We start from the raw sequence: 13388 nt of genomic DNA on the forward strand, positions 1-13388 counted from the left end.
TGCGCTCATCAGCATGGAAGTTGGCACCTAGTGACTCATCTCCATTACAATCACAACAGTTCCCTTCAACAATTAGGTCTCTGTTCTAATTGATTTGCATTAAAATAAGCAGACTCAGAAACTGGGAAGCCTGGAAGATTCTGGGTCTAGCCTAGAAGTTCAGGTGGGGCTGGATAGAAAAGAGGCAGGTGGAACAACGTGGGAGAGTCTTTTCAAGGTGGGTAACTAGATCAAACATTCTTAATGGTCTTCTATGCAGACTAGAGAAAATCCCCATGTATAGCCCTGTTTCTTTCACTGTGCCAGCTACCTTTTATTCAGTACTTTGTTGCAGGATCTGTGCTAAAAGCTTTATGTGTTTTAGTTCATGTAAACCTCATAACAGCTTAAACATTGAAAGTCTGAGCTCAGAGAATTCAAGTAGCTTGTCATGGTTATATACCATCTAAAAGGCGAAGAAGGATTTCCCAACTAGCTTAGTACATTTTAAATATTCGATTTATAATGAATGAAAATTACTCTGACATTAGAACTCCTTGAGTAGCCCTATTTTAAAGGTGATTGCTCATTCAATAAATATTTGTTATATCTGAAATATTCCAGGCATTGGTCTAGACATAGCTATGGCAGATAACCAAGCAGGTGTTAAAAAAAAAATAATAACATATTCTCTACAGAGCTTGGCTTCTAGTGAATGGGGGAGACAAGCAATAAACACACAACAATAACAAAAGTATAACAGATGCTGGGCGACAGCAAGTGCTAAAGGGAAAAATAGAGCAGAGAAGGAGAAAAGGGATGCTAGGGATGCTATTTTATGCAGGGCAATCAGGGAAGACTTTGCTGATGAAGCGACTTTGGGGCAGAGACTGGAAGAGGCTGAGCAGGTGCGTCCTGCGAGGAGCTGGAGGAAGAGCACTCCAGGCACAGGGAGCAGCAGATTCAAAGGCTCTCAAGTAGAAGTGCATAAAGCATTTTGAGAAACAGCAAAGGAACCAGTGAGTCTGGAGCTGAGTGAACAAGAATGAGAATGATAGATGATGAAGTCTCAAGCTATGGTGGTCTGGCTCATACAGGACCTCAGCTTTGTCTTTTTTTGAGTAACATGGGGTGCATTGGAGGTTTTGAGCAGAGGAGTGATCTGAGCTGACTTGCATTTAAAATGTAAGTAATCTTTAAAAGATCACTCAGGCTTTAGGGGGAAGGGTGAGTGGAGAAGGGACAGAGCAAATGTAGAAAAATAAATTAAGAGGCTGTTGCATTAAATTGGGGGAGAGATGAGGGTGGTTTGGACCAGGTTGGTATCAGTGGAAGTGGTAAGAAGTGGCTCATTTCTGCCTGTATTTTAAAGGTAGAATCAACAGATTTGCTGAAGGATTGAGTAGAGAATGTGACAAAGAGGAGTCACAGATGACTATACTTTTGGCCTGAGCAACTGGAAAGGTGGAGTTGTCATTTGTCAACCTGCGGAAGACTTTGGGAAGAGCCAGTGGGTTTGGGGTGGGGAAGATCAGAAGTTACGTTTTGGGCATGTTAAGTGTGAACTGCCTGCTAGATGTCATTAGGGTAGTCAGTATAGGTCAGGGGTTCTCAAGCTCATCACTGCTGACGTTTTGGGCTGAATAATTCTTTGTTGTGGGGGGCTGGTCTGCTGCTGAAGGATATTGATCAGCATCCCATATCCCTGCCCACCGGATTGCAGTAGCACACCCCAAGTTGTAACAACAACAAATGTCTCCAGACTTTCCCAAATATCTCCTGGGGCAAGGATGGGGTGGGGGCAAAATACCCCCCACTAAGAAACAGCGGTATATACAGAGAAAAGAAGAGGTCTGAGGACTGTGGCCTGCCTGTGCTAAGTTTAGAGAGGAGATGAGGAGAAGCAGCAGGGGGGACTGAGGGAGCCTGGCCAATGAGCAAGAGGAGAACCAGAGAGGGTAGTCATGCTTCGCTCGCTGTTTGAATGATTCTAAGTAGTAATCAAGTCCAAGCAAGTCCATCAAAGTGTAAAGAATTCAATGGTAAGTGGATGATGTCTGGCCCTGAATGATCCAGCTATACCAAAGAAAGGTCTGTATAAGTTTAGTCATGATCTTCTTGAAGAAAGTCTCCAAGTTCAGCCACTTGGAATTTTAAAGATCCTTTCAAACTTCAGTCATATCTATTCCATGGTAATGACAGTAGCTAATGTTTATTCAGTCAAACTGTGTCATGAGTTCACTGTGCTAAGTATTTTGTGTGAATTGTCTTATTTAATCTTTACAACAACCCTATGAGGCAGGTGTTTTGCTTGTTCTCAGTCTACAGATGAGGGAACTGAGGCTCAGAGACATTATGTTTCTTACCCACAGTTCTACAGCTCCTAAGACTCAGAGGCAAGATTCAAACCAGGCGTCTGGCTACAGAGCCCACATTTCCAACCAGAGCATCTTTACATTTCCCCGCAGGCTGCACCTAGATTCTCCTACTGCCACTTTGTTCTCCATAGCCTTGAACCTCAGGGTGGTGGAAACCTTAATGAAAAAACTGAGCACCTGACAAGTAGGAGTAGTGGGGATGGATGGGGCTGATCTCAAAATGGAATTAGTTGAATATTCTGTGCACCCATATCAAAACAAGGAAAAGGAGGGTGAAGGAGGAAAAGCAGTTAGGGTGGATGTGTCAAAACAGGCTCTGCTGTACAAATAAAGAAAACTAACATTTGTAAAGGCCATAGAGTACCAAAAGGTTTTTACAACTATTACCTGAACAGCGAGCTAAAGAAGGGGTTGTCATCTTCATTGAGCAGGTTAGAAAGTTAAGTCTAGCTGACTGGTTGGCCCTTGCCTTAGTCCTCACATATCAGGCATGCTTGGTTGAGCCTACACTCCCTTCAGCCACTCCCTCTGCCACGGAGACAACGGAGGGCACACATGCCCTTCGGGGGAAAAGGCGTGGCAGAAATATCAGTGCCCACTTACTTTGCCTAGGCCAAGGGCAGGAAGCTGATTCTTGATGGGAGATGTGCATGCCAGCTCTGAAGGAAATTAACATTTATCCTGGCTCTTATCAGTTGGCAAGCTTTCAAGTAGATTATTTTAAAGTGAGAACAGAGCACCAGTCACAAAGTTTTAGTTCTATCTGGGCTTAGTCTGGTCAGTAGGGTTATCTTATCCACTGGATTCTAATAGATACCCATGTGCTTTCCAATATCCCAGGAAACTATTTAAACCTTAAAAAGAAATGTTTCACCTCTAAAACATTTAAAGTAAAAAATAACATTTAATTCAATCTCTTTACAATCTAACCTGAAGTCAGCTAGTCAATGGCAACTCAATTTCACTTTCATGCAATTTTTAATACCATTTTAGAAACAAGGTCTGAGGTACCATGTGATATGTTTACTATATGGGTGGTGTTTACAATGTAAGAGTAGCTAGGTCCAGTGGAGGACTTAAAATGATCCAGGTAGTAATGATAGGTTTTTCAACCCAGAGGGAAAAGAGACCAAAACTTGATAAAGGAGCTTCATAGCGAAGCTATGCCCAGGTGAGCTGAAGCCTGAGATGGCGACAGCCCCAGGTAGGGGAAAGAGGACAGCTTATATAGGATGGTTGGCGCCAAGTCTATGGCAGTCAACAGGTTTTTATTGGTTGGTTTAGAAGAGGGGATGGGAATGGGGTTAAGTGGAGAGTTATCGTAAGCTGCAGCTTAGCGGAGATGTTGGATAAGGGGAGCTATCCCACAACGGTAGCTGCCCGAGGGCGGACGCAAGGACAGTCATGCGACCGCCATGTGAGCTGGGCAGGTTTGGTTTTGCAAGGGCCTCCTGGAAGTTTTGGGTGGGGGAAGTTTCTTGGAATGTTTGCTAAGGGTTGGTTACCTCATGGTGGGGTTTAGCCTATCAGTCAGTGCAAGGAAAGCCAGATCTGACTGTGAATAGAAGTACTATTTTCACTCTGCTGAGTATCAGTATTCTAAGGTCTGGTTGAGCTGTGGTGAAACGGCTCTACAACTAAATGTGTCACTTTCGAGAACACTTCTCTGGCTCCAGATGGGGCCTAATGCCATGCACTTGGTCTCCAGAGCAATGTCCCCGATGCTTTAGGACAATACCTCAGGCCTTGCTGAAGGGCATTTGGCCAGCTGGCCCCACTCAGCTTTTCCCTTTAAGACTGCTGGCATCCATGACATTGCCCGCTGTTTCTCATAAGTGTTGAACAGAGTGATGGAAGGTCACACCCACCAGCCAGACCCTGGGGGAAGGGACAAGCAAGCAATGTCCTGAGGGATCCCCCTCTGTGGAATGATGGGAACCCAGCCCATGGGAGCTGTCGGCCCCCCTCCCCGCCCTGATGCAAACCAACAACAGCCACCATAATCCCCTCTGTCAAAGGCAGCCGGGAAGTCTCACAGGATGGGGCTGGCTGCTTGGAGGGCAGCCAAAGCCCTGAATGGCCATTCCCGCACCCCCAGTGCTGTCTCTCCTTGCCTACCACGGCTTGAGTGCCCATGCTGACAGAGGCGCAGATGTTGGAGGCAGTCAAGTGCTGCTGAGGCTGGCCTTGCTGTCGGGGCTTTCCACGTGGGGGGCTGGGTGCAGAGCTCCTTTGATGTGGTCAGGGCTTCCCCTGAAGTTGCCCGATCACTGGTGGCTTAAGAGACATTGGCTGCCTGCCTTAGCACTGGGAGGTGTTGACACTCTTGCTCATTAAGGAACCTGGATGGTGCCTGTGGCTTCAGTCCAGTTGTCCTGCTGTGGGTTGACTCTACCTCCCTTGACACTGGTAAACAGGAAGGTATTCTCTGAGTACATCTGAGCTGTGAACTGTTTTTTTCAGGCCAGCAAGGTCATTTGGCAGGTGCTTCTTGAGTGACTTTATATTGCATTGAAGGACTGTAAGATTTCTCTAGGCCCTCCAAAACATGTATTCTAACTGAGGGAGACTACAAGACCCAGAATGGAAAAAAGATGACGTGATTAAACCAGATAAAGGGTCTGTATCAGTTAGCTATTGCTATATAACAAACTACCTCGAGACTCAATAACTTAAAACAATAGTCATTTCTTCTCATTCACAGATCTGCAAATTGTTTGGGGGCTGGCTGACCCACACCCTTCTCAGCCAGGTGGCTTTGCTTTAAGCTACAGGTCTGGCTGGCCTTGGCTTCTCACTGTGGCTGGACCCGGGTCTGCTCCACAGAGTTCATTCTGGGATCCGGGCAGATGGGGCAGGGGCCACCTTGGGGGATCTTGCTCATGGCAATGACAGAGGCATAGGAGAGCAAGCCCAGCCTCTCAAGCACATTTCAAGCCTCTGTGTGCAAAATATCTACTAACCTCCAATCAGTCAAGGTAAGTCACATAGGTAATCTCAAAATCAAGGAAGAGGGATAGATACTTTGCCCAGAAGGAGGCAGAAACAAGCAGTTATGTGGACAAACCCAGTATTAATGGGTCAGGAAGGAAAATCCTACCTTGAAGAAGATAGGGGAGAGTCAATACCATCAAGCAATAATCTGATCTACCCCAGGACCAAGAGAAAGCCAGGGAAGGAAGATAGCTGTGTGGACAAGAGGGCTGAAGGTGAGAAGTGCTCCCGGCACTCAGAGAAGGAAGTCAGAGAAAATGAGAACGAATACTTAGCCCTTACTTCTTTGCCATAACTGTCAAAATATTGAACCCAAATTCAAGTTCCAATTTTACTTTTCCTAGGCCAAGAAAACACAAAATTCATTGCCTAGGTGATTTTGAAAACATTTGCAAGTTCAGCTCACATCTTGATTTTTTAATTCTAGTTTTGAAATTTGGACCAAGTTGGCTTTGCCACTTTGAGATGTTACTGAATAATTATCACAATCTTTATAGGTAACATTTATGAATGGCTTATTGTGAGTCAGGCTGGGAAGCATTTTCTCATCTAATGCTAACAGGAGAATGCTCAGAAGAAAGCATGATGAACATCTCCACTTTACAGGCAAGAAAACAGAGGCTACTCAAGGTAACCCAGGTTGCCAGACTCCAGAGCCTTTGCCCGTAACCCTTCACTTCCAAGATGATGCTGACTGCCCTTTATTAAGAACCTACATTTTCCAAAGTCCTTCTCTCTTTTCATTTCAGGGCAAGCAGATAGAAAATCCTATTTAAAATATCCTCCTCCCCTTCCTGGCACTCCCAATTGCCCTTTCTGGCTTTATTTTCCTCCATAACATTGATCAGATTTGTGATATATGTAGAAGGTATGAAAGGTGTGGTGAAGAAGTGGGTGTGGGGTGAAGACAAGAAAGCAAGGATGATGTCCAGGTGACTGGAGGTACCTTTGACTAAGATGGGGAAGCCTTATAGGAACAGATTCCTGAGGTTTGGACACATTTGATTTTAGATTCCCAGAGAGGAGACATTCCAGTGGATATGTCAAGTGGGCGAACCAAAGCCTTCGTCTTGCTGCCTCGCAGACAGCCCAATTTCTACAGCGCAAATGCCTCATTTGTGAACATAAGAGGTAGCTTAGCTTTTCTAGTACATTCAAGACCCTAAATCACATCCTATCAATTAGTTTGCATGAGACACACTGCAGTGGTACAATTGGTCTGCTTGGAGTAGAATATCATGTAGTCTGCCTGAAAGGCAGGCCAAAAGATTTTAATGCAGTTGTCTCGAGCAATTAGTAACTTTCCTTCTTAGCAACAGAATCACGGCACTTTCATTCCCTGACATGACACTTCTCCCTTGTTAAAGCCCATAGTTGATTTTATGAACTGTACCAATTTAACACCCAGCTCACATGAACCATATACCTTGAATAAATGCAAATTCAGTCTCCATGGCATGAATTATGGTCTTATACTGAGCATCACCATGGCAACCAATGACATCATCCCCCAGCACCAACCTGCACAAAATCTAATTCTCTAAGGGTTCTTATTTGCCTAAAGTGGATATGTTCTTGGCTTACTCACATAGGCATTCATAAATATCACTCTGTTGTCAAAGGTTTGCTGTGGATGTTTGCTATCATTTTGGGAGGTATATTCCCTTTGTGGCAAATGTTGATTTTTGTTCATAGGGGGAAAATTCTAATGAAAATTACTGTGTGTATTTGATTAGCAACATTTGTTGATAACATATGGTCTGAAGAGGCTTCCGCAAATAAAAAGCTTTAAATAGTAAACAGAGATGTGACTGCAATGAAGCAGATGCTCTCCACACAAACGGTACAAGGTTGCTTCGCCTGTAAACCCCCGTCCCCTTCACCCCTCCCCCCAAGTATATTCCTCTTCCTCCTTTTCTCCCCCAGATTGAAGTATTCACTTTCAAAGCAGTGGCGAAGTAGAATAGGTTTGGAGAAATAATGTGCTATGACTTTAAAAGTCCCTTTCATCCCCGCCCCCCCAATATGAATTAGCTGCTACTCATGTTTATTATTTGATATTTATAATGATGTAGTGTGACTAAATGAGTCAGCCAGCTCAAATGGATCTGGAAGCAGCATTTGGGAACCACATGTGTGAAATGCTAGGATGCATGGTCCCAAAATTTCCAGTATGCCAAGAGCACTGAAAAGTCCATGAAGAATTGAGTACAGCATATTGGATCCCCCCTGGGGAAACTGTGCTGTAAGTATATGTTACATTTCATCTTGGTGGGTGCGCTCACCCAAGCACATTTCTAACTGGCTAATGAAAATGAAAGTATTTTCATTAGGCTAAGCTGGCAATTGACCTGTTTATAACAGAGGTCAGCAAACTGTTTCTGCAAAGGGTCAGATAGTAAAGATTTTAAGCTTGGCACTCAACTCAACCATTGTAGCAAGAAAGCAGTCATAGACAGTATCTAATTGAATGAGTATAGCTATGTTCTGATAAAAATTTTATGGACATTGAAATTTGGAATTCATATAGTGCTCATGTGTCATAAAATCTTATTCTTCTTTTAATTATTTTCAACCATTTAAAAATGTAAAAGGTATTCTTAGTTCATGAGCCAGATTTGGCCTGTGGGCCATAATTTGCCAACCCATGGTCTATAATTGTAAAATGGAAGACGTACATTTTTTAGTGTTTTCTATGTACCAGGTATTGATTTAAACCTTGTATATGCAGTAGGTTACCTGTTACTTAATCCCTGCGTCAACACTCTGGGGTTAGTACTCGCATCCCCAATTTACAGATGTGCAAGCTGAGGCTCACTGCCACACTTAGTAAGAAGTGCTATTTCTGCATATAGCATCTCCCCAAGTAGAATGAGATATCCATAAGAGAAGAGCTTATAGCGCATTCACATTTGAATCCACAGCACCTAACACAGTGATTTGTGGTGGTAGACATTTGTAAGTGTTTACTAAATGAAGGGAGACATAGAAGGCTAATTAAAGGTAGGATTCCTAAGCAGTGGAACTCAGAGCTTCATGCAGTCTTCATAATGCTTTTAGGTCAGTTAGCTTGACTGGTTATCTATTTAATCATTCCCTCTTTCAAAAACAGGATTTGGTTTGGAATGGACACAGATGTCCAACACACATTCCTTCCCATTTGGACATGCTACCATGGGTGATGGCATTTCTTTAACTTGGGCTTACGTGCCTGAAGCTAAAAAGACTAAAAGTAATAATGACAGTTTATCACTAGGTGGCATTTCCCAGCATTAAGGCCTTTGGCATTCACATTGCTTCCAGCCCTTGGCCTTGTGAGCTAACCACTTCTCAGCCCTCGAGGACCTCTGCCTTGAGCTCCAGAGCGCCATCATTGCTTCTGTGTGTGCTGTTTCCCCCTCATGCTACCAGCTGTTGTGTGTACTTCAGAGAGTTGGCATTCTCCTAAAAAACTATGTATCCTCAAGGAGAACAAGCTCCAGTTTGGCTACAGTGAGGCCATCACCCTCCTGATTATCTCATGTCTCATCTCTCCACAATTCCCCAGATTTGTTGATATGGTTATTCTCAAATTGAGATGTCTTTCTAGTGTTTAAAGAAATACTCATTGTGTGTCAACACTTGTGCTAGGTTCAGGAGATGCAAAAAGACCTGGCCCCTGCCTTTGAGGTGTTTGCTGTCTAGAAAGGGAGGCAGATACACACACAAATTATTGTCAAACGCCGCTATAATATCATGTTATGAATTATCAAGAAGCAATACAGCCCTGAAGTTTAATGCATGGGCTTTGGGGTCAGAAATTATGGGCTGGGAGTCCAGCTCTTAGCACCTGAGACACAGGTCTGGCTACTGCCTTTCCCGCAGCCCTAGTTTCCTCACTGTAAAAAAATATGGCCATGATAACAAAATATAGCCACATAGAGTGGACAGGAGGTTAAAAGAGAGAACCCATGAAAATTCCTCAGCCCCCCATAGTGTAAGTGCAGACAGAGGTAGATAAGATTAGATGGCAGGAGAGTGGCACTTAACCCATTTTTCTTTATCCCTCTGTGTTCAGGAAGAAGTTAGTCAGTTAACCTTCCCAGCTTCTGCTTGCAAGAGATATTATCAGTCTCTGATCTTTTCAAATCAAGGTTCAATTTCATTTCAGTTTTGAAAAACTTAAGAGGTATTCATCAGTCAATTTTACAGCAAGGAAATAAGTAATAGACAGAGAAAAATGCAATAATGAGAAATAGGTTCATTTATCAATGTATGGTCCCACCAAAAAATCAAGGTTTTCGGTGCCCTTTCCAATGGCTGATTTGTCTGTGTGGAATCTTCATTCCTCTGTGAAGTATATTGACCATGTAGAATAAATCTAAACTTAGAAGTCAGAGTGACCCAGAGCCCAAGAGTTTTGAACCAGAGCTTTCTCTTTGAGATTCAAAAGTAACTGATGTTGGGGTACACAGGTGGTCCAGTGGTTAGAATGCCTGCCTTCCATGCAGGAAACCCGGGTCCGATTCCCAGACCAGGCACCCCCACAAAAAAGTAACTCATGTTAAGTGAATAAGGGCACACAGGAAGGAGAGTGAGCAGATGGAATGTATGAGGGAGGCAATATGGACGCATGGTTAGCGGTGAGCTTTATTTGTAGAATCAAACTGTCATTTACTCCATGTGTAACCCTGGGCACATTACCTAGAGTCTCTGAGCCGCAGTTTCCTCATCTGTAGCTATGGGGTGATAATTGTAGGCATTAGACAGGGTGGCCAAGAGGGTTTTAAAAAGATAAAATGTGTATATGACCATATAATATTTTTAAGATAGGAATTTGCACATGTCACATGGTAATCTCCGAATACATGTTAGCTGTCATTATAGGCAGGTCTCTCCATGGCTGGAAAAAGAAAAAAACAAAGAACGGATATTTTCATGTCTTTTTTTCCAAAGGGGAGAGGAAAAGAGAAGGATGTTGAAAATTTAACCCCTTAGTGCTCCTAGGAATACAAAGTACTGACAAAAAGAAGGTAGAAGTTGTTTTTGCAGAATGGGACTACTGAAGATAAAAGCAAATATTTCATGTCAGTAGCCGCGGTACCCAAACCTGCTAACCAAGCCGCGTGGCACTAGACTCGGAGAGAGCTGGCCATCCTATGGGTCCTCGCGCCTGGAAGGATACCACGTTTTGTTTAATGCGCTGCTGTTGCTCTCTTTACATTCTTAATCATTTTATCTGTGGACTTCTGTTTTGAAAGAGAAGTTCTATGGAACAATGGAAAGTGTTTAAGTAGAAGAGATACTCAAAAACAAAAACAACAAAAAAAAAAGGAAAGCACATAGTTTATTACCTTTAAAGGCACATTTTCCTGCTTTTCGAACAAGGAGCCCCACGTTTTCATTTTGCCCCAGTTATACAGCCAGCCCGATTAGACTGGAGACTCTCACTTTGTGCCTGCTTCACTGGTCCAGGTGCCCAATTTAAAATCTGACATATAAATTTGGGATTCAGGAGAAACCTAATGACTTGCGGTGAGCCGGGAGTTGCGGTAGGAAGCCAAAAACACAGCTGCAGGCCAAGTGGAAAGGAAAAGCAACTCAGCGTCCAAATGGATGGGAGTCATCAGGGAAGCCTCCAGCGGTCTGAGGTCTGTCCGGCTAGGTTGGCCTACTTCCTCCCCCTGGACTAAGTAAGCCTTGCACTGCTCCACAGTCTGAATTACGTTAAATGTTTTATGAACTGACCATCCTTGGGTAGCAAAAGGAGTTCAGACTGGGTTAGTGCTCACTGAGCAGCCTAGGAAATCTCCAAGAGCTAGTCCCAAGGACAAGGTTTCACGGGGGTACCAGGGGAGGCACCCCCAGGTTGATGGGCTCAGGGCTTCTATCTATGGCTTATTAATAAAGCTTGTCATTCCAGAACTCTTTTGGCTTCCAGTAGAAATCTTCCCCATCCCCATGGCCAAGCATGATAAATGCCCAAAGGTACTAATAGCATAATTAATCATAAATAATGAATTAATATTTTTTTGCTAGTGTTGCTAATCACTAATGATGCTTATTACTGATAGCCATGACACTAATAGGAGCAAGCACTGTAATCTGGGAATTAAGAGATTTGAATTCTAGTCCCAACTCTGGAACTGGATTCTCTGAGATAAAATGGGCAAGACCTCAAGTTCCTTCTTATTTTTCTTCTCTGTGAAATGGGGACAATAGTAACTGTTTTACTGACTACCTTGTTTAATAGGAAGGGTGATATCCGTCTAACTTGCTATTATATCCCCATTGCCTAGCTCAGACTGGACATTTGCTAGATGCTTCATAAACACGCACTGAATGAGTGACACAAAATCAAAATGATTATCATTATTGCTAGAATACACCTTTTTATGTTGGGAAGGGAAGGTAGCTAAAATTTGTTGTGTTCTCATCCACTTCCAAGCCTGCAGCCATTTACACGACAACCACTCTGTGAGAGGAGTTTATGGCCAAGGAAACTGAGGCACAGGGATGTTCATTAACTTGTCCAAAGTGTCACTCACAGAAAGTGACTAAACCAGGATTTGAACCTAAGAGTGTCTGGTTCAAAACCCTATGCCTTGCCACGTTGCCTCTGTTAGGATAGAGATTCCCTTATTTTAGGAGCTTGCTGCAGCTACGGATAACTATAGTTAGGAATTTCTATCTGCACATCTAACTTTTGCTGTTGTGCTTGCAACTTGTTCCTTCCTGCTCTGTCTCCAGTCCTCCTTCATGCCCTCTCCCCTACTCCATCCTGACTGTTAGGTTTCCTCCATGATTTTCAGGCACTTAGATCCTCATGGAGGTGGGTTCCACCTCCTTTCTATTGTCCTGGTGTGCTCCTGCCAGCAACTTCTAGAAGCCCTGTGTCTTTTTGTTAAGTTAATGTAGTTTATTTAATTGAATGCAAAAGTGAGACTAGAAGAGACTAGGTTTCCCTAATCAAAAAAAAAGAAAGAAGAAATACAAGCAGCCAACAAACACAGGGTAAAATGTTCAGGTCTGTTAGTAAAAGAAATGCCTTGGGAAGTGACGAAATAGACCAAAAGAAACAGTAAATAGTAACATTCAAAGCAGGTCAGGAACCCCTGGGATTGGCACACTCCTTCCCTGGTAGTGGGAGGACTAGCATTACCTTTTTGGAAAGCATTTTGGGACTAGGTATCCCAGGACTTTAAAATATTCATCAGTGAGCACAGTTTCTAAAGTTAAGAGCTCCACGATGTTTGTTGATTGAGTAATGAAAAAATGATCTCCCATCTAGGTCTCTAATCCAAGGAAGTAATCAGAGAGGAAGGAAAAATAAATGCAAACCCAATATTAGCAGTAGAATAAATGGTTAAATTATAATGCGTTCATATAATATTCCAATCCTTAAAATCAAATTTTAATGTATATTTCACAGAATGGCAAGTGGTCATTATACAAGTCTAAATGAAAAAAATCTATAAACAAAATTGCATTGTATTTTCTAATTCTGTAAAAGAACTTATATTTGGCATCATTTGTTTATTCAACAAATATTTATAAGGTGTCTTCTATGTACCAAACACTGGGGGTGCAACATAAACAAAATGCACACAGTCCCTGCTCTTGTGGTGCTTACAGAATATTATGGGATTCGGCTATTAAACAATCACACAAATAAATCAATATGTTAAATCAGCATGTTAAATAAATTAGTGTGTTTAAGAGAGTTTAATGTGGAAGCAGATTTAGGGATGTCTACTCTAGGCACGTGACATCGAAGCAGAGAGCTGAGGAGGCAGCAGGTGCAGGGGAGGGGGCCGCGGTGTGGACGGAGGGGCCCACGCAGGCAACAGCCCTGATGTGGCAGAATCAGGAGAAGGCCTGTAGACCAGAGCAGATGAGCGGGAGACCACACCTAGGGGGCCGGGTCACGTCTGAGTGCAATGGGACAGCTGCCATGGGAGGGGTTAGCAGAGGGGCTCAATGCTAATTCAAGCTACGCTTCCAGAAGAACCCTCAGATTGCAGGTACAGAATGGGTGGAGATGGCTCAGTAAGAATA

General features: G+C 43.2%; 1 protein-coding gene and 1 long non-coding RNA gene across 3 annotated transcripts in view; one reads left to right on the top strand and one right to left on the bottom strand.

Annotated features, from left to right (window-relative positions):
• CADPS (calcium dependent secretion activator) overlaps positions 1–13388 on the top strand; it is a 494336-nt gene that overhangs the window by 290140 nt on the left and 190808 nt on the right. The gene's annotated exons all lie outside the window — the stretch shown is intronic.
• Positions 1–13388, bottom strand: part of LOC143656976 (uncharacterized) — a 48471-nt gene that overhangs the window by 10643 nt on the left and 24440 nt on the right. The gene's annotated exons all lie outside the window — the stretch shown is intronic.

This window comes from Tamandua tetradactyla, chromosome 15, assembly GCF_023851605.1.
Source record: "Tamandua tetradactyla isolate mTamTet1 chromosome 15, mTamTet1.pri, whole genome shotgun sequence".
Taxonomy (NCBI): Eukaryota; Metazoa; Chordata; class Mammalia; order Pilosa; family Myrmecophagidae; genus Tamandua; species Tamandua tetradactyla.